The sequence below is a fragment of the Hordeum vulgare genome, chromosome 4H (genome assembly GCF_904849725.1).
Source record: "Hordeum vulgare subsp. vulgare chromosome 4H, MorexV3_pseudomolecules_assembly, whole genome shotgun sequence".
NCBI lineage: Eukaryota > Viridiplantae > Streptophyta > Magnoliopsida > Poales > Poaceae > Hordeum > Hordeum vulgare.
In genome coordinates, this window is record NC_058521.1 from 268,939,249 (window position 1) to 268,958,626 (window position 19,378).

At 44.4% G+C, this 19,378-nt stretch overlaps 1 pseudogene; it reads left to right on the plus strand.

Moving 5' to 3' along the window:
* The first annotated feature begins 385 nt into the window (after positions 1–385).
* On the plus strand, positions 386–16,766 carry LOC123450448 (annotated as a pseudogene).
* Positions 16,767–19,378: the final 2,612 nt, after the last annotated feature.

Below are 19,378 nucleotides of genomic sequence, written 5' to 3' on the forward strand. Positions count from 1 at the left end.
GGTCTTGGTGATGCACGCCGGTGTGTGCGTCAAACGTCCCGCCGTTTTCGTGGCGCCTCAGGTGGTTGCTGGCATGCTGCGCCTCGAGGCCGGTAGCCGGAATCTAGAGGAGGAGAAGGGCAGCATGTGACGCGTCTCTCTCAGCCCACCCCGCGTAGGACGGGCTCCATTGCTTGCAGGCCCAGGGACCGGCCCGAGCTGCGAGCCCCCGGCGACCGGCGCCTGCGGCCTTGAAGGAGAGTGGGGTCGGATGGTCTTCTGGGCGATGGCGATCAACTCCATGATGTGGTATGCCCAGGCATCGAAGCGCCCTTGCATCATTCGTCGGAGCAGTATCTCGCTCGCCATCTGCAACGCGTCGTGCGAGTCGAGGTCCGCCGAGTAGATGCGGCGCGTCGGGGATCTTGGCGGTATCGTCTGGCCACCGGGCACCTGGGTGGCGCGGGTGGTCTCGACGGTGGAGGTGATGTTGATGATCTGGTAAGAGCTGTCTGGTACCACAATGTCGGTACGTGTGAAGCGTAATACCCTACTCCTGCTTTGGTGGATTGCCTCTCTCGAAGATGGGTGGATGAACTAGTACAGTGTGCAGGATCCTCCGGAGGATTGATGACTTTGCTTGGTGCTCGTGGATGAAGGAATGAATCGGTGGGTGGGGGTGCTCCTCTACGAAGCAACCTATCCTCTACATTTAGTGGCGGCCCCGGTCCTCTTCCCTTGTCGTTTCGGCGGGAAGGGATCCCACAACGGCCAATTTCGAAGGGGGCTGGGGAACATGCTTCCCCTGTCCAAAAGTGGTCTTCGCCTCCAAAACGGCTGCCAGCACAGCAGGGGCGGGTTCAGGGGTGACGTCCGTCCTGCTGGCGGGCGGCCATGGTTTTGTTGCACCAGAATGGAAACCTTTGGGAGATGCCCACGGAACACCAGTACGTCCTTGCCTCCTTTGCACTAAAGGGGAAACTGCGCCACCCTTCTGTTTGGTGCTCGCTTGTCCTTCCCTTGTGTCATCCTTGACTCATGAGGACAGGCCTCGCCTCGAAATATCCGCCGCTCCGGAGGGGTCCTCAGGAGGCCCCGTGCTGGTCTTGATGTCGTTCCTCCTCGTGAGGCTTGGCCCCTCACGAGGGCCTTTCCTTGAGTTATGTCGGGCCCGTTATCTTGCTTGATGAAGTGGGCCAGCCCTGGGCCGCAAGCAGGCAGGTCTGGGTACCCCCATTCCCAGAACGCCGACAGAGTCCATGCCTACCTTTGAGTCACACATCTCAAGGGAACCAGGCACTTCAACGTCAAGGGAAAGCTCACACCAAGATACATAGGCCCCTTCAAGAGCACAACAAGACGAGGAGAAGTTGTGTACCAGCTAGAGTTACCTTCCCAACTTTCGTACGTGCTCAACCTTTTCCATGTGTCACAACTCCGGAAGTGCATCCATGTTCCCAACCGCCCAGATCTCTACAAGGACATCAATCATCAAGCCATTGATCTTCAGCTAGACCTCACTTATAGTGAGAGACCCATTCGCATCTTGGATGAAGTTGAACATAGACCGGAAGCCGCACCATCAAGTACTTCATGGTCCAATGGAGAACCACACCAAAGCAGAAGAAACATGGGAGCATGAAGTCTACCTTAGATTAGAGTTCCCTTATCTCTTTAGCGCTTAGCCTAGGAATCGTGAGGACGAGATTCTTGTAAGGGGGGTAAGTCTGTCACACCCTGTGTTTGTACCACTTTGCCACAATGTGATTTGTGGAACCATTTAAAACTTTTGGTATGCATGTGATAACTGAATTCGTTGCTATGTCCTTGTTTGCCTATTTGGTTTTTATTCAAAAAGAATATTATCTCTCTCAATACGCATCTCCTTGCTCCAAATCCTTGCCTGATGATCATACCATGTGTATAGAACCTAAAACTATTTGAAAAAATATTATTTTTTCCAAAAAGACAATTATTTATATTAAGACATGAAAGAACCTCTAAGTTGAGATTTGTACTACAAGTCCTCAATTTAAGAGGAATGTTTTCCCCCCAAATATTTTATTTGGGTCCTATTATCAAATAGACTTCCCAAAAACACAAAACTATTATTTTGAAATTTATTTTCCTATTTTAGTTAAATACTTCTTTCCGAGGCCAGAAATTGTCTTTTGTGAACAAAAAATTTCCTTGCCTCAAAAGTATTTGAGACAATTTAGGGAAACTCATTGGACATATATTTTCCATATATAAGACTTTTAACACATGGTCATGTTCAAAATATCGGACAAAACCCTTTTGTCATATTTCAAGCTTTTGAAATATTTTAATAATAAATATTCTAAACAAATTCAAAGAAAAATCCAGCAAGTCACACATGATGTATGTGATGGTCTTGACAAGTTTCGTCTGAATCCAAGTTGATTTGGTCCCCCAAAATATTCCAAAACCCTTGCTATACAGAACAAAATTTGAGCAACTCTACATTGCCAAGTTTGTCGGATTGCTCTCAAACTTTGCAAGAGTGATCTATACCCGAAATAAGGATGCCACACCAAGTGGTGCATCAAGGAGAACAGATCCTGTTATCCAAATCCCTTCAAAAGCTACTTCTCATGATTTCTAGAATTTGGAATATTTGCATTGTCAAGTTTCTCCAATGAGAAATATTCACTGGAGGGCCTCGTACTTGTCTTTGTGGTCACTTTAGTCATTGTAGTTGCAAATACCGAAAATATAGTCCTCATACTTGTCCTAGGGGTTCACTTACGGTCCATTATACGATTTTGTGTACGTATCTGCTTAGTTGGCGTTTCACTCGCCTCGCCATGTGGCGTTTGACCGACATGTAAACTCATGGTCTCGGTTGACCGCTATACGCTGATAAGCTAGGGGGTTTTCACAAAATTACCAGGCATTAAAGAAAATATCAGGGCACTTCATGGGCACGGACGCCTTCACTCCAATCTTCGACGCCATCATTGCCGACTTCTACGTCGGCCGCTATGGCCGCCGGTAGCGTCTTGTACGAGCTCGGCCTGGTTGGCCTCGTCATGTTCGCGCTCACCGCTGCCCTCCTCCCCTGTGTCGTGTAGAGCCACGCCGTCGATGACCGCGTGCTAGCGCACGAACGGTGGGCAGTTCGCCGTGCTTTACCTGTCACTGCTCTTCACCGCTCTCGGCTCCGGCGGCATCTGTATATGTGTGGTGGCGTTCAACGTAGATCAGTTGGGTTTGTGATGGAGGCGACCCGACGGCAAGCAGAAGTGGACCTTCTTCAACCTCTACTTCTTCACCATGGGGCTCGCTGTGCTGCTTGCGCTGACGGTGTTGGTGTACATCCAGGACAACGTCGGGTGGGGTTGGGGGTTCGGCATCCCCGCCATTGCCATGTTTGTCTCAGTGCTGTCATTCGTGGTTGGCTACCCTCTCTATGTTAGGGTGCAGCTCGGAGGTAGCTCATTCGTGATATTGGTTCAGCTCGTGGTCGGGCGATCAAGAAGAGGAAGGAGACCGTGCCGGAAGACGTCAGCATGCTATACCAGAACAAGGAGCTGGACGCTCCCACCGTCGCCGACGGGAGCCTGCTCCACACTAACCAGCTTAGGCAAGTAAACTTGAGTTGGTACACTTGGTACCATCTTCCATGTGCATCATCATGTCTTTTTTCTCATGTGGTTCATTTGTTTATTGGCAATCCGACTTGTGAATTACTAACGCATAGGCTCTCCTTGCTTTGTCCCCAACGTGAAGGTTCTTAAATTGAGCGGCCATAGTGACGACGATCGATGACGTTGACTCCGGTGCCAAGCTATACATGTGGCGGCTAGCGAAGGTGCACCGGGTGGAGGCGCTCAAGTCCATCATGCGCACGCTGCCCCTATGGGCGGCCAGCATCACGCTCATTGCCGCCGCCTCGCACAACTTCACCTTCGCCATCCAGCAGTCACGCACTATGAAGCACCGCCTCTCGCCGCGGTTTGAGATCCCGCCGGCCAGCATGATCATCTCCACGACGCTCACCATGCTCGTCAGCCTCTCCCTCCACGACCGCATCTTCATCCCGCTCGCGTGCCGCTACACCGACCGACAATCGGGGATCTCCTACTTCCAGCGCATGGGCGCTGGGTTGGCGGTCTCCGTCCTCGGCGTCCTTGCAGGGGCGCTGGCCGAGGGCAAGCAGCAAAGGGTCGCGGCGGAGCACGGGCTCCTAGACAGCCTCGGCGCCACCATGCCGATCATCGTGTCCTGGCTGGTGCCACGGTACATGCTCCACGGGGTGAGCGATGCGCTGTCCACGGCGGTGCACATGGAGTTCCGGTACGACCGTCGCCAGAGAGCATGCGTAATTCTTCGTGGCAGTGTTCTATGTGGCCGGATCACTCGGGAACTACCTGGGAACGCTGCTCGTGTTGGGGAACATAGCATGGGAAACAAAAATTGTCCTACGCACATGCAATACCTATCCATGGTGATGATCATTTATGAGAGGGGAGAGTGAATCTACATACCCTTATAGATCGCTAAGCAGAAGCGTATATAACGCGGTTGATGTAGTGGAACATCTTTGCGATCCAAATCGCAGCCCGTCCCGCGATCCCATCACGATCCTTCCCGATCTAGTGCCGAACGGACGACACCTCCGCGTTCAGCACTCGTACAGCTCGATGACGATCTCCACCTTATTGATCCAGCAAGAGGGGGAGGAGAGGTAGATGAGTTCTCCAACATGGCGGTGTGGTGATGGTGGTGGTGGTGCTATTCCAGCAGGGCTTCGTCTAACCACCGCTGAAACTAGAGGAGAAACAGATCTAGAGAGGGAGGGTAGCACGTGGCTATTTTCTGTTGTCTAAATCCCTTAAAACCCTTAGTATATATAGGAAGAGAGGAGGGAGAGGGTTGCGCCCTAGGGAAGCCCTTTCTTCCCTTGTGCAAGAGAGAGAGGAGGAGTCCTACTCCAGTCCTATTTGGAGTAGGATTCCTCCTTTCCACTTGGAAACTCTTTCCTCCTTGTGTTTTTTCCTTCTCAAACCTTATGGGCCTTAGTGGGAACTTATTCCAGCCCACTAGAGGATAGTTTATCTCTTCCCACATCCTGTGAGGCCCCTTGGGGCGCGACATCCCTCCCGATGGTCCCCAGCACGCCTCCCGACACCCTCGGTACACTACTGATGAGCCCGAACAAAACAGGACACAGAACAACCTTCGGTCACCAACACCTATAACTCAACTATACTGAAACGTCACCGAACCTTAAGTGTGGAGACCCTGCGGGTTCAGGAACTATGTAGACACGACCTGAGACACTCTCCGGTCCATAGCCAACAACCGGACCTGGATGTCCATATTGGCTACACCATATTCTATGAAGATCTTTATCAGTTGAACCTCTATGTCAAGTATTCAGTTAATCCCGTATGCTGTTCCCTTCATCCTTCGGTATGTTACTTGCCCGAGATTCGATCGTCGGTATCTCTATACCTAGTTCAATCTCGTTACCGGCAAGTCTCTTTACTCGTTCCATAATACAAGTTCCATGTCTTATTTTTTGGTCACATTGCTTGCAAGGCTTATTGGGATGTTGTATTATCGAGTGGGCCCCAAGATACCTCTCCATCACACAGAGTGACAAATCCCAGTCTTGATCCATGCCAACCCAACAGACACCTTTGGAGATACCTGTAGAGCACCTTTACAGTCACCCAGTTACGTTGGGACGTTTTATAAGACAAAAGGTATTTCTCTGGTGTCCAGGAGTTGCATGATCTCATGGTCATAGGAACAAATACATTGACATGAAGAAATACAGTAGCAATAAATTGACACGATCACATGCTATGTTCATAGTTTGGGTCTTGTCCATCACATCATTCTCCCAATGATGTGATCCCGTTATCAAATGACAACACTTGTCTATGGTCAGGAAACCTGGACCATCTTTGATCAACGAGCTAGTCAACTAGAGGCTCACTAGGGACACTGTCTTGTCTATGTATCCACACATGTATTTGAGTTTCCAATCAATACAATTCCAGCATGGATAATAAACGATTATCATGAATAAGAAATATAATAATAACCAATTTATTATTGCCTCTAGGGCATATTTCCAATAGTCTCCCACTTGCACTACAGTTAATAATCTAGTTCACATCACTATGTGATTGCAATGAACCTAACACCCATACAGTTATGGGATTTGATAATATCTTGCTTGTGAGAGAGGTTTTTAGTCAATGGGTCTGAACCTTTCAGATCTGTGTGTGATTTACAAATCTCTATGTCATCCTATAGATGCTGCTACCACGCATCATTTGGAAGAATTCCAAACGACTGCTTCACTATACGAATCTGGTTTACTACACATAGTTATTCGGATTAGTGTCAAAGCTTCCATCGACGTAACTCTTTTCGCTGAACTGTTTAATCACCTCCATAATTGAGAAAAAAATTCTTAGTCCACTAGTTAGTAAGGATAGCTTTTCACCGTTGTCCAGTAATCCATTACTGTATCACATATGTACCCCTTGACAGATTCATGGCAAGGCACACATCAGGTGCGGTATACAGTATAACATACTATAAAGCCTACGGCTAATGCATAGGGGACGGCCATTGTCCTTTCTCTTTGTTCTGCCATGGTCAAGACTTGAGTCTTACTCAAATTCACACCTTACAACATAGCCAAGAACTCCTTCTTTGCCGATCTATTTTGAACTCCTTCAATACTTGTCAGGGCATGCATTTCGTTGAAAGTTCTATTTAGCATTTTGATCTATCTCTATAGATCTTGATGCTCAATGTTCAAGTAGCTCTATCCAGGTTTTCCTTTGAAAAACTCCTTTCAAAGAACCCTTTATGCTTTCCCAAAATTCTACATTACTTCCGATCAACAATATGTCAACCACATATACTTATCAGGAATTCTATAGTGCTCCCACTCACTTCTTTGGAAATAGAAGTTTCTCATAAACCTTGTATAAACCCAAAAGCTTTGAACATCTCATCAAAGCGTATATTCTAACTCTGAGATGGTTGCACCAGTCCGTAGAAGGATCGCTGGAGCTTGCATACTTGTTAGCATCCTTAGGATCGACAAAACATTTTGGTTATATCACATACAACATTTCCTCAAGGAAACCGTCGAGGAAACAATGTTTTGACATCCTATGTGCAACATTTCATAAATAATGCACCAACTGTTAACATAATTCCAACAGACTTTTAGCATCGCTATGAGTGAGAAAGTCTCATCATAGTCAACTCTTTGAACTTTTCAGAAACATGTTTGTGACAAGTCGAGCTTTCTTAATGGTGACTTTTCACCATCATCGTTTGTCTTCCTTTTAAAGATCCATCCGTATTTAATAGTCTTACGACCATCAAGTAGTTCTTCCAAAGTCTACACTTTGTTTTTATACACGGATCCTCTCTCGGATTTCATGGCCTGTAGCCATTTGTCAGAATTCGGGCCCACCATCGCTTCTCCATAGCTCGTAGGTTCATTGTTGTCTCACAACATGACCTCCAAGACAGGGTTACCATACTATTCTGTAGCAGTACGTGACCTTGTCGACCTACGAGATTTGTAGTAGTTTCATGATCACTATCATTAGCTTCCACTTCAATTGGTGTAGACGCGAGAGGAATAACTTCCCACGCCCTGCTACACACTGGTTGAAGTGACGGTTCAATAACCTCATCAAGTTCCACCATCCTCCCCATAAATTCTTTCAAGAGAAACTTTTCCTCGAGAAAGGACCTGTTTCTAGAAACAAACACTTTGCTTCCGGATCTGAGATAGGAGGTATACCCAACTGTTTTGGGTGTCCTATGAAGATGCATTTATCCTTTTTGGGTTCGAGCTTATCATGCTGAAACTTTTCCACATAAGAATCGCAGCCCCAAACTTTTAAGAAACGGCAGCTTAGGTTTCTCCAAACCATAGTTCATACGGTGTCATCTCAACGGAAATATGTGGTGCCCTATTTAAAGTGAATGCGGTTGTCTCTAACGCATAACCCATAAGCGATAATGGTAATTCGATAAGAGATATCATAGTATGCACCATATCAAATAGTGCGCGGCTATGACGTTCGGACACACCATCACACTATGGTGTTCTAGGTGGCATGAGATGTGAAACAATTTTCACATTTGTCTTAATTTTGTACCAAACTCGCAACTGAGATATTCATCTCTATGATCATATTGTAGACATGTTACCCTCTTGTCACGACGATCTTCAACTTCACTCTGAAACTACTTGAACCCTTCAATAATTCAGACGTGTGTTTCATCAAGCAAATACACTTGTATCTACTCAAATCACCTGTGAAGTAAGAACATAACGATATCCACTGCGTGCCTCAGCACTCATCGGACTGCATACATCCAAATGTATTACTTCCAATAAGTTACTTTCTAGTTCAATCTCATTGGAAAACGAGGCCTTCATTCATCTTGCCCATGTGATATGATTTGCATGTCTCAAGTGATTCAAAATCAAGTGAGTCCAAACGATCCATCTGCATGGAGTTTCTTCATGCGTTCATACCAATAGGTATGGTTTACATGTCTCAAACGTTTCAAAAATGAGTGAGTACACAGATCCATCAGCATGGAGCTTCTTCATGCATTTTATACCAACATTACTCAAGTAAGTGGTACTATCATTACTACTTTGTATCTTTTGGCATCAAAATCACGAACATATGTAGCTCTACGATTGAGATTCAATAAACCATTGAAGGTATTTATTCAAACTAATAGAATAACCATTATTCTCTTTAAATGAATAATCGTATTACAATAAACATGATCCAATCATGTTCATGCTCAACGCAAACACCAAATAACAATTATTTAGGTTTACACCAATCCCGATGGTAGAGGGAGAGTGCGATGTTTGATCACATCAACCCTAGGATTACTTCCAACAAACACCGTCACCTCTCCCTCGCTAGTATCCTTTTAATCCGTAGCTATAATTTCGAGTTACTAACACTTAGGAACTGAACCGGTATCTAATACTCTCGTGCTACTAGGAGTACTAGTAAGGTACACATCAATATCAGGTATATCCAATATACTTTTGTCGACTTTGCCAGCCTTCTCATCTACCAAGTATCTAGGGTAGTTCCGCCTTAGTGACAGTTCCCCTTATAACAAGAGCACTTAGTCTCGGGTTTGGGTTCAACCTTGGGTTTCTCCACTAGAGCAGCAACTGGTTTGGTGTTTCATGAAGTATCCCTTCTTTCCCTTTCCCTTGTTGAAACTAGTGGTTTTACTAACTATCAACAATTGATGCTCCTACTTGATTTCTACATTCGCAGTGTCAAACATTGCGAATAGCTCAAGGATCATCATGTATATCCTTGATATGTTATAGTTCATCACGAAGCTCTAGTAGCTTGGTGGTATTGACTTTGAAGAACCATCACTATCTCATTTGGAAGATTAACTCCCACTCGATTCAAGCGATTGTAGCACTCACACAATCTGAGCACATGCTCAACAATTGAGATTTTCTCCCTTACTTTGTAGACAAAGAATCTTGTCGAAGGTCTCATACCTCTCAACAAGGACACGAGCATGAAATCCCAATTTCATCTCTTGGAACATCTCAAATGTTCTGTGACGTTGAAAACGTCTTTAGCGCCTCAATTCTAAGTCATTAAGCATTACGCACCGAACTATCATGCAGTTATCAAAAACATGTATGTTAGATGTTCGCAACGTCCACACACGGCGCTCGAGGTTCAACACACCGAGCGATGCATTAAGGACATAAGCCTTCTGCAATGAGGACAATCCTCATTTCATGGACCCAGTCCGCACAATTGCTACAATCATCTTTCAACTAAATTTTCTCTATGAACATATAAAAACTAGTAGAGCTACAGCACAAGCTACAACATTATTTGCAAAGACCTTTTGACTATGTTCATGATAATAGAGTTTAGCTAATCATATTACTAATAACTCCCACTCAAATAGACATCCCTCTAGTCACTCGAGTGGTGCATGATCCAAATCCACTAACTCAAGTTCGATCATCACGTGAGTTAAGTATAGTATCAGTGGTGAACATCTCCATGTTGATCATATCAACTATATGATTCATGCTAGACCTTTCGGTCTCTTGTATTCCGAGGCCATGTATGTACATGCTAGGCTCGTCAAGTTTAACCCGAGTGTTCCGCGTGTGCAACTGTTTTGCACCCGTTGTATGTGAACGTTGAGTCTATCACACGTGATCATCACGTGGTGTCTCGAAACGATGAACTGTCGCAACGGTGCATAGTCGGGGAGAACACAATTTTATCTTGAAATTTTAGTGAGAGATCACCTTATAATGCTACCGTCGTTCTAAGCAAAATAAGGTGCATAAAAGGATTAACGTCACATGCAAATCATAAGTGACATGATATGGCCATGATCTTGTGCTTCTTGATCTCCATCACCAAAGCACCAACATGATCTTCATCGTCACCGTCACCACACCATGATCTCCATCAATGTGCCGCCATCGTGGTTTTCGTGCTATCTATGCTATTACTACTAAATCTACTAACAGCAATATAGTAAACGCATCTGCAAGCACAAACGTTAGTTTAAAGACAACCCTATGGCTCCTGCCGGTTGCCAGAGCATCGACGTGCAAGTCGATATTTAACTATTACAACATGATCATCTCATTCATCCAATATATCGTATCATGTCATTGGCCATATCACATAACATGCATACCTTGCAAAAACAAGTTAGACATCTTCTAATTTGTTGTTGCATTTTTTACGTGGGTGTTATGGGTATCTAGCATGATCGCATCTTACTTACGCAAAGCCACAACGGTGATATGCAAATTGCTATTTAAACTTCTCCAAGGACCACCTCGGTCAAATCTGATTCACCTAAAGTTTAAGAAACACACACCTCTCAGTCATCTTTATACAACAAGTTGCATGTTAGTCGATGTAACCGGTCTCTCGTAAGTGTACGAGTAAAGTTGGTCTGGGCCGCTTCAATCCAACAATACCGCCGAATCGTGAAAGGACTAAGGAGGGCAGCAAATCGTACATCAACGCCCACATACTCTTTTGTGTTCTACTCGAGATATCATGATGCCACTGTTTGGGAACGTAGCATGGGAAACAAAAACTTTCCTACGCATACGCAATACCTATCCATGGTGATGATCATCTACGAGAGGGGAGAGTGAATCTACATACCCTTGTAGATCACTAATCGGAAGCGTATATAACGCGGTTGATGTAGTGGAACATCTTCGCGTTCCAAATCTCAGCCCGTCCCACGATCCCATCACAATCCTTCCTGATCTAGTGCCGAACGGACGACACCTCCGCGTTCAACACACGTACAGCTCGATGACGATCTCCACCTTCTTGATCCAGCAAGAGGGGGCGGAGAGGTAGATGAGTTCTCCAGCACGGAGGAGTGGTGATGGTGGTGGTGGTGCTATTCCAGCAGGGCTTCGTCCAAGTACCGTTGAAACTAGAGGATAAACAGATCTAGAGACAGGGCAGCACGTGGTTGTTTTATGTTGTCTAAAAGCCTCAAAACCCTTAGTATATATAGGAGGAGAGGAGGGAGAGGGTTGCACCCTAGGGAAGCCCTTTCTTCCCTTGCGCAAGGGAGAGGGGAGGAGTCCTACTCCAATCCTATTTGGAGTAGGATTCCTCCTTCCCACTTGGAAACTCTTTCCACGTTGTGTTTATTCCTTCTCAAACCTTATGGGCCTTAGTGGGAACTTATTCCAGCCCACTAGGCGCTGGTTTATCTATTCCCAAATCCCATTTGACCCGTTGAGGCGTGACACCCCTCCCGATGTTCCTCGGCACCCCTCCCTGCACTCTCGGTACACTATCGATGAGCTCGAAACTTTTTGGGTGACAAAAATAGGACTTCCTTTATATCGATATTTACCTCCGGACCATTCCAGAGCTCCTCGTGACGTCCGAGATCTCATCCGGGACTCCGAACAACATTCGGTCACCAACACCTATAACTCAACTAAACTGAAACGTCACCGAACCTTAAGTGTGCACACCCTGCGGGTTCGAGAACTATGCAGACATGACATGAGACCCTCTCCGGTCAATAACCAATAGCGGGACCTTGATGTATATATTGTCTCTGACATATTCTACAAAGATCTCTATCAGTTGAACCTCTATGTCAAGGATTCAGTTAATCCCGTATGTTGTTCCCTTCATCCTTCGGTATGTTACTTGCCCGAGATTCGATCGTCGGTATCTCTATACCTAGTTTAATCTCGTTACAAGCAAGTCTCCTTACTCGTTCCATAATACAATATCCCATGACTAACTCCTTAGTCACATTGCTTGCAAGGCTTATTGTGAAGTTGTATTACAGAGTGGGCCCCGAGATACCTCTCCGTCACACAGAGTGACAAATCCTAGTCTTGATCCATGCCAACCCAACAGACACCTTTGGAGATACCTGTAGAGCACCTTTATGTCACCCAGTTACGTTGCAACGTTTGATAACACACAAGGTATTCCTCCGGTGGCCGGGAGTTGCATGATCTCATGGTCATAGGAACAAATACATTGAGATGCAGAAAAGCAGTAGCAAAAAACTGACACGATCACATGCTACGTTCATATTTTGGGTCTTGTCCATCACATCATTCTCCCAATGATGTGATCCTGTTAGCAAGTGACAACACTTGTCTATGGTCAGGAAACCTTGACCATCTTTGATCAACGAGCTAGTCAACTAGAGGCTCACTAGGGACAGCGTGTTGTTTATGTATCCACACATGTATTTGAGTTTCCAATCAATACAATTCCAGCATGGATAATAAACGATTATCATGAACAAAGAATTATAGTAATAACCAATTTATTATTGCCTCTAGGGCATATTTCTAGCAGCTCATCACGGTGGTGCAAAGCACGAGCGGTGTAGCCTCCCATCGACGGTGATGGGAGTGTCGTGATATTTCTTTTAATGCCTGGTAATTTTGCGAAAAGCCCCTGGCTTATTAGCGTATAGCGGTCAAGCGAGACCCTGAGCTGACTTGTGAGTCGAACGGCACGTGGCGAGGCCAGTCAAACGCCAACTAAGCAGATATTTACACAAAATCGTATAATGGATCGTATTAGAATCACTAGGACAAGTATGAGGATTTTTTTTGTATTTGCAACTACAATGACTAAAGTGACCACCAAGACAAGTATGAGGACCTCGAGTGAATTTTTATCTTCTCCAATTGATCCCAAACTTTTTGGGCATGCTCCAATCCTCAAATAATGCCACCACACCAAGCAATGCATTAGGAGGAACTAATTTGCATGACTAGATATAGCGAAAGCCATCTCTGTCCATTTCTAGAGTTTAAAGAGTTTACATTGGAAACTTTTAGCACCAAAACCCAAATTTGTGATAAACCTCATTTTCACCTAACATTTGATCCTCGTAAATCTCATTGCGAGTGGAGTCTTTTTACTTGCCCAAACCAGCATCAAACACCTTCTGGCCAATTCTAAAAATCACCTTCTGGTCATTCTTGTTTTATTTTTTGGTGGATTCAATTCAAGCTCTTCGTGTTCATCATATCTTTTTCATCCTTCAAATTCTTTCCCATGTTGGAAATTCTTATTCAACCTCTCTTGTTTATTCATCTCTCTCTATTCTATCCGGAGTGTTGAAGATATCTCAGAAGTTTCTTGTTTTCAAATTCTTTCAATTATTTCGAGGTTCCCAACCTCATCAAGTTTTCTTTATACCGGTGCAATATCAATTTCTAGCAATTGTTTCAACGGTGTTTTCTTTGAGTGGCCCCATAACCTACAGGTTCTTCCCAGAATCTTCCTGGCTCTTGTAATCTTTCCCGGAGATATCTAATTCTTTTCAAGGGTCACATAAGTATGATTCCATTAGTCATATTCTTTTCCAAGATTGCTTTGGATTAATTTTCATCGTTTCCTTAACAATTTCCTTATTTCATCATTCTAGAGTGTCTAAGTAATTCTGATGGTTATTCTTGCCATCATTCTGTACATGGCAGACCGAAGAAGTGTTTCTCTTGAATCTTTGTCCATTCTTTTGAAGATTGTCACCTCAGCTTCGTGTTATCCTCTCATTTGTTTTCAATCATGAGTAATTCCTTCCATATTTATCCTGTGCATTTCAGTGTTGTTTCATTTCTTGATCCTCCGGAGGCCACCATTTCAGAAGATTTCTTTGTTCTCAGCTTTCATCTTTCATTCTCAAATTCTTCTCAATTGTTGGCTCTTCATTCGTATCTCAATTATTCCGGTGCCGTGTTCAAGTGATCTCCCACGTGGATTGTGATATCTTCATTCTAATGCATCTCCATTCATTCATGGTTTTCCCATTCGGTTGAAATTCCTACCGGTGGATTGTTCAAGCATTCTCTAATTGAATCATGCTCTCTTTGTTCTCATGTAGCACAGGTCATTTGTATTATCCTCTTTCATTCCAAATTTCACCGGTGTTTCTTCCATGAATTCTTCAAGTGTGTGCCTTATTTGTCGCTCTTTTGTCTTTTTAAGAAGAATAAGGGGTATGCCAAATATGTTGCTTCTCATCAATTTAACTTGATGAAGGATGAGCAAATTCTTGATCTTGTTTCATCAAAGTGATTTCAATTCTTCTTCCGAAGTGGCTCATGATATCAATTTTCTATTCTATGTTGTTCATCTTCTTTTCACGGAGTTCCATGTTTTCTCAAGCATCTCTTCATGAAGCTTCATCTAAATTTGTGCAATGTCGTAATCTTATTCTTCCAACCATCATTCTTTTCATCATCATTTCATTCCGGTGATTGTCAAGTGGTTCTTCATGGTGGTTTGTTTAGTATTTAATTCATTCTCAAGGTGTTGTTCAAGATTCTTGTTGGAGAACCTCAAGTATTCTTTCTCTTGCATTTCGAAGTGCAATTATTCCTCCCTTGTCTTTTGAAATGGTATTATAACATTCTTGATCCATGGAATCTCCAAGAGAATTTATTTCAAGAACAAGATATTTAAATACACCAATTCTTTGAGCATGAAATATTTTCAACCCATGATTTCTTCATTTGAAGTACCTTGGTTTAGATTTGACCTTAAGCATTTTCTAAGGATTGTAGTTATTATGGTGATTATCGTTGATCCAAGTTATCAATGTATCCTATAGGTGAAAGAAGTTTTGCATATCTTGTTGTTCTTAAGGAATCATTGTCTCCTTTAGTGGCTGGTTGTCACCTCATTATTTTCAAATGGTTTCCGTAAGACCACTACAAGATTCTTCTTTCGGTGTTGTTTTTCCAACAATTCCATTCAATCCGCGTTTGTAGTGGGCATCTTAATTCAATTGTGGTAGAAGTTTTCATTTTATTCTTCATTCTTTCTTCCCGATGATCTGGTTTCTATTCTATTGTTGCGGAGTTGTTGTGATGTTGCTCTCTTTTATCCATTATCAAGTGTTGTCAAGATCGTGTTCTTTCATTTCTTATTCATTTAACCAGAGTGTTGTGTATTCTTTCATGTTGTTTACTTGCTTATCAATTTAGTTGGTTTGTCGTGAATCTTCTCAAGATCTTTCCATCTTAGCAAATTTTAACTCAATTTCTTACTGAAGTGCTGCTGAAATTTTGTTTGGATTCTTGCTTTTTCTTGATGTCATTCTTCAACCCCTTTGCAACCTTCAAGGATCGTTGGTTTCACTCATTTGTCAAGAAGAAACTAAGCTTACCTCTTCCTCTTGCTTTCTTCCTTTTCTCCATTTCATTCTTAGATCTCGGGTCGAGATCTCTTGTTAGTGTAGGAAAGTTGCCCGAGACCGACGCTCGAGAAGATTCCCCTTTTATTCCATTCTCGTCATGTGATTTATTTTATTGTCGCATCATTCTCATCATCCACCTTGCCTCGGCACTCCGTTGCCACCATTTTTCAAAAATTGCATCCGTTATTAGTTGTTGGTTCTCTCTGTTATTGTCATTGACCGTTTCGAGACCAACCACACTCCTATGCGCCCGTGGTATCGATAAAATATTATTTTTAAATGTGTGTATAAAACTTTCTCTAATTGTGTTGAAACTTGGCGCGCGGTCTTATTTTAGTATAGGTAGACCGTCTGCCAAATTTTGTCACAATCAGAATCTGTTTGATATCCGAACGATCGACTGTAACGACACCCCTGTCGGTTTATTGGAGGATGTTTTTTGGTGTTTAAAAATCTTGTGCTGGGCCGCAAATCTCCTTCAGATCTTAGCTCAACCTATTCTACACAGCCCAACACCAGCCACCTAGCTTACGCCTTCGTTCCGGACCGTCCGATCGAGCTCCGACGACCCGAAAACCGTGCAAAACCCCCTCCTATTAGTTACCTGCTATAGATCACAAATTAACCCAAGTTAGATAAGCCAACCCTAGCCCCAGGGAGACAAACTCCCTGAATTCCAGAGCAGCGCTGCTACCCACCTACCTATCCTTGTTTTGCCAAATCAGCCAACCACCACAGCCAAATCCCTGCTCGATCTGGACCATTGGATCCATAATCGGACGTCCCAGAGAGCCTCCCGCATCCTCCCGCAACCTCCTCGATCCCGATCTGGATCGAGGGAATGAGCGCTCGCCTGCCTACCGGACCTCGTTGCGCCCTGCCGCTGCCGGAGCACCGTGAATATGCGTCCCCATTGCCTCGCACCCTCCTCCTCCCGCAGCTCTCTCTCCATGGTCTCATCTCTATATCTCTCACTCTTCACTCTTTTCTCTGTCAGGTGCAGGTAATCACCGCAAAATCCACGCCGCCGCCCGCAGCCCCGAGCTGAGCTCGTGATCATGCTCGACCCCTCCGCCGTTAGCAGCAGCAACCAGTGCCGCATGCTGCCTCTTCCTCGCCTCGCCTCTCACGGCTCTACCGCAGGAGCAACTTGTTTGTCCTCCCCATGATGTTGCCGCCCTGGATCTCCGTGACCGCACCGCCCCAAGCCTCCGTGTTGCCGGGAATGGATCTCCCCGGGCACGGCCAACCCCAACCTCGACCTCCCTCGCGTGCCCCAGCATCGCCATGGCCGCCAGCCCCTTCGTGTTTGCTCTGAGAAAATCCTGCCCGTAACTGAACTTCGTGTTGCATTCAGATATGTTGTACTCCCTCCGTTCCTAAATATAAGTCCTTTTTAGAGGTTTCACTAGGAGACTACATACAGATGTATGTAGACATACTTTAGAGTGTAGATTCACTCATTTTGCTGTGTATGTAGTTCCCTAGTGAAATCTTTAAAAAGACTTATATTTAGGAACGTAGGGAGTAGCATGTATTTTATAACATGAGCACATATCTAGCCGAGTTGGCTAGCTCAACAGTTCTGCACCGTCGAAATCCTCGGTTCCAGTCTCAGTGGCTCTGAATTATCGTGTGGTATAGTTTTACTTTTGCACAGCCACACACCCAAGCGCGTGGGTCGGAAGCTTCGAGTAGCTGCAGCCCAGTGCATAGATTCGGCCCGTTGCATTTTATCTCTCTCTCGGAGAATTTGTCCAATTAGCCCGACATTTTAAAATTACACATTAGATGCCTATTTTACAATGCCCGAAACTTTTAAACCGTGCGTCGGATCAGAATAAGTTATATATGTAAAACGTGTAGAATTTTCTGTAGATAAATATTTTCCAGTTTTAACCTTGATGTTTGCCTGGTTTTGCATGATGCCATGCTCAATCTGTTCAATTCGTAGCTAGTTAACCGTAGCTCCGTTGGAGATGAGCTATATATGTAAACGGACTAGAATGATGTGTAGTTTAACGTGCTACACTTTATTTTGCCGTTCAACAAACATAAAATATGTTTAGGTCATATCTGGACAGATTTAGAAGTTAGCGTATGGGGTTAGTTTGGAGATGATATATGTCGTTTCCGACCTCATTTAAAATGCCTAGGTAGATAGTTTATTTGTGCTTCACCTCTTGCCATGTTAACAACATTTTAAAATTCTCGTGTATCTTAACGGGAGTGAACTAAATAATTTATATGTGGAGTTTCGTCAATATGCAAAGCTTCACTTAACGTGTAGTGTCTGATTGATGTGAATTACCATGACATGCCTTGCATAATAGAAATGGACATGCATCATATTAGGTTGTGCATCATATCGTGCATGTTCCGTGGTGAATATCGTGTGTTGATTCTTGTTTCTGGTTTGCTTCTTCTCGGTATAGTTCCGCAAGTGTGTCGGAATGTGAGGATCCGTTCGAATAGGTCGGTTTGTTTGCTTCATGGATTCGTTCTTCTTCTAAGTGGGATCTCGGGCAAGATGACCATTTCCCTAGATACCATTACTGTCATTGCCATGCTAGTTGTCTCTTTCTTTCGTTATGTCTCGTTGCCTACCACTTACATCTCAGCCTCCCAACATTGCCATGAAAAACCTCTAACCTTTTCACAACCCAGCAAACCACTGTTTGGCTATGTTACCGCTTGCTCATCCTTCTTAAAGCATTGCTACTTGCAGGTGCAATTGCTTCCATGTGAAAACATGGGTTCCTTGTATATCACCATATAATTGCTATTTAATTTAATGCACCTATATACTTGGTAAAAGGTGGAAGGCTTGGCCTTCCAGCCTGGTGTTTTGTTCCACCTTTGTAGCCTTAGTTTTGGCTACCGGTGTTATATTTCATAATTGTGCGCTCCTAACACGCTCAGGGTTGTTATGGGGACCACCTTGATAATTCGTTTTAGTTAAAACTGGTGTGGCAAGGCCCAACTTTGGTACCATAAATAGTTTTGCCTAATAACTGATGAACCGCATAGGGAGTAATTAACCCGAGGAAACTCAATCCACAACCCGGGCCAATGCTCGTCATGAGTGTTAGTCCACCCACCTAGCAATAGGCGGTGCCACCTTCGGGTAACTCAAGGCATCCGACTATCGTCCTCTTTGCATAGACGGTTGATGCCGGTAGATAGAGAGCGCACGGCTCTACGCCGGTAGATCTGGCTCACCGAGTGGCCTTGATGGACTTGTTTTATCTTTTATGAAATATCTTGTGCATCGGGATTCCGGTGATGATTTGGGCTATATCTTAGAGTTGAGGTTTTTCACTAAGGAATCTAAGGAGATCACGAGTTTCGTGAGCGAGGATTTCTATGTGGCTTGTGGTAATTTGTGATGGACTAGTTGGAGCACCCGTGCAGGGTTAAATCTTCCAGAAAGTCGTGCCCGCGGTTATGTTGCAAACTTGAAAACTTGTTTAACATCCGATTCTAGATAACTTGAAGTAAGTTAATTAAAAACTTGCCAACTGTGCGTGTAACCGTGGCCGTCTCTTTCGTGAGCTCCTGCTCCCACTAAGGACAAGGAGAAGTTACGTTTGACGCAATTAGATGTTCAGGATCATTC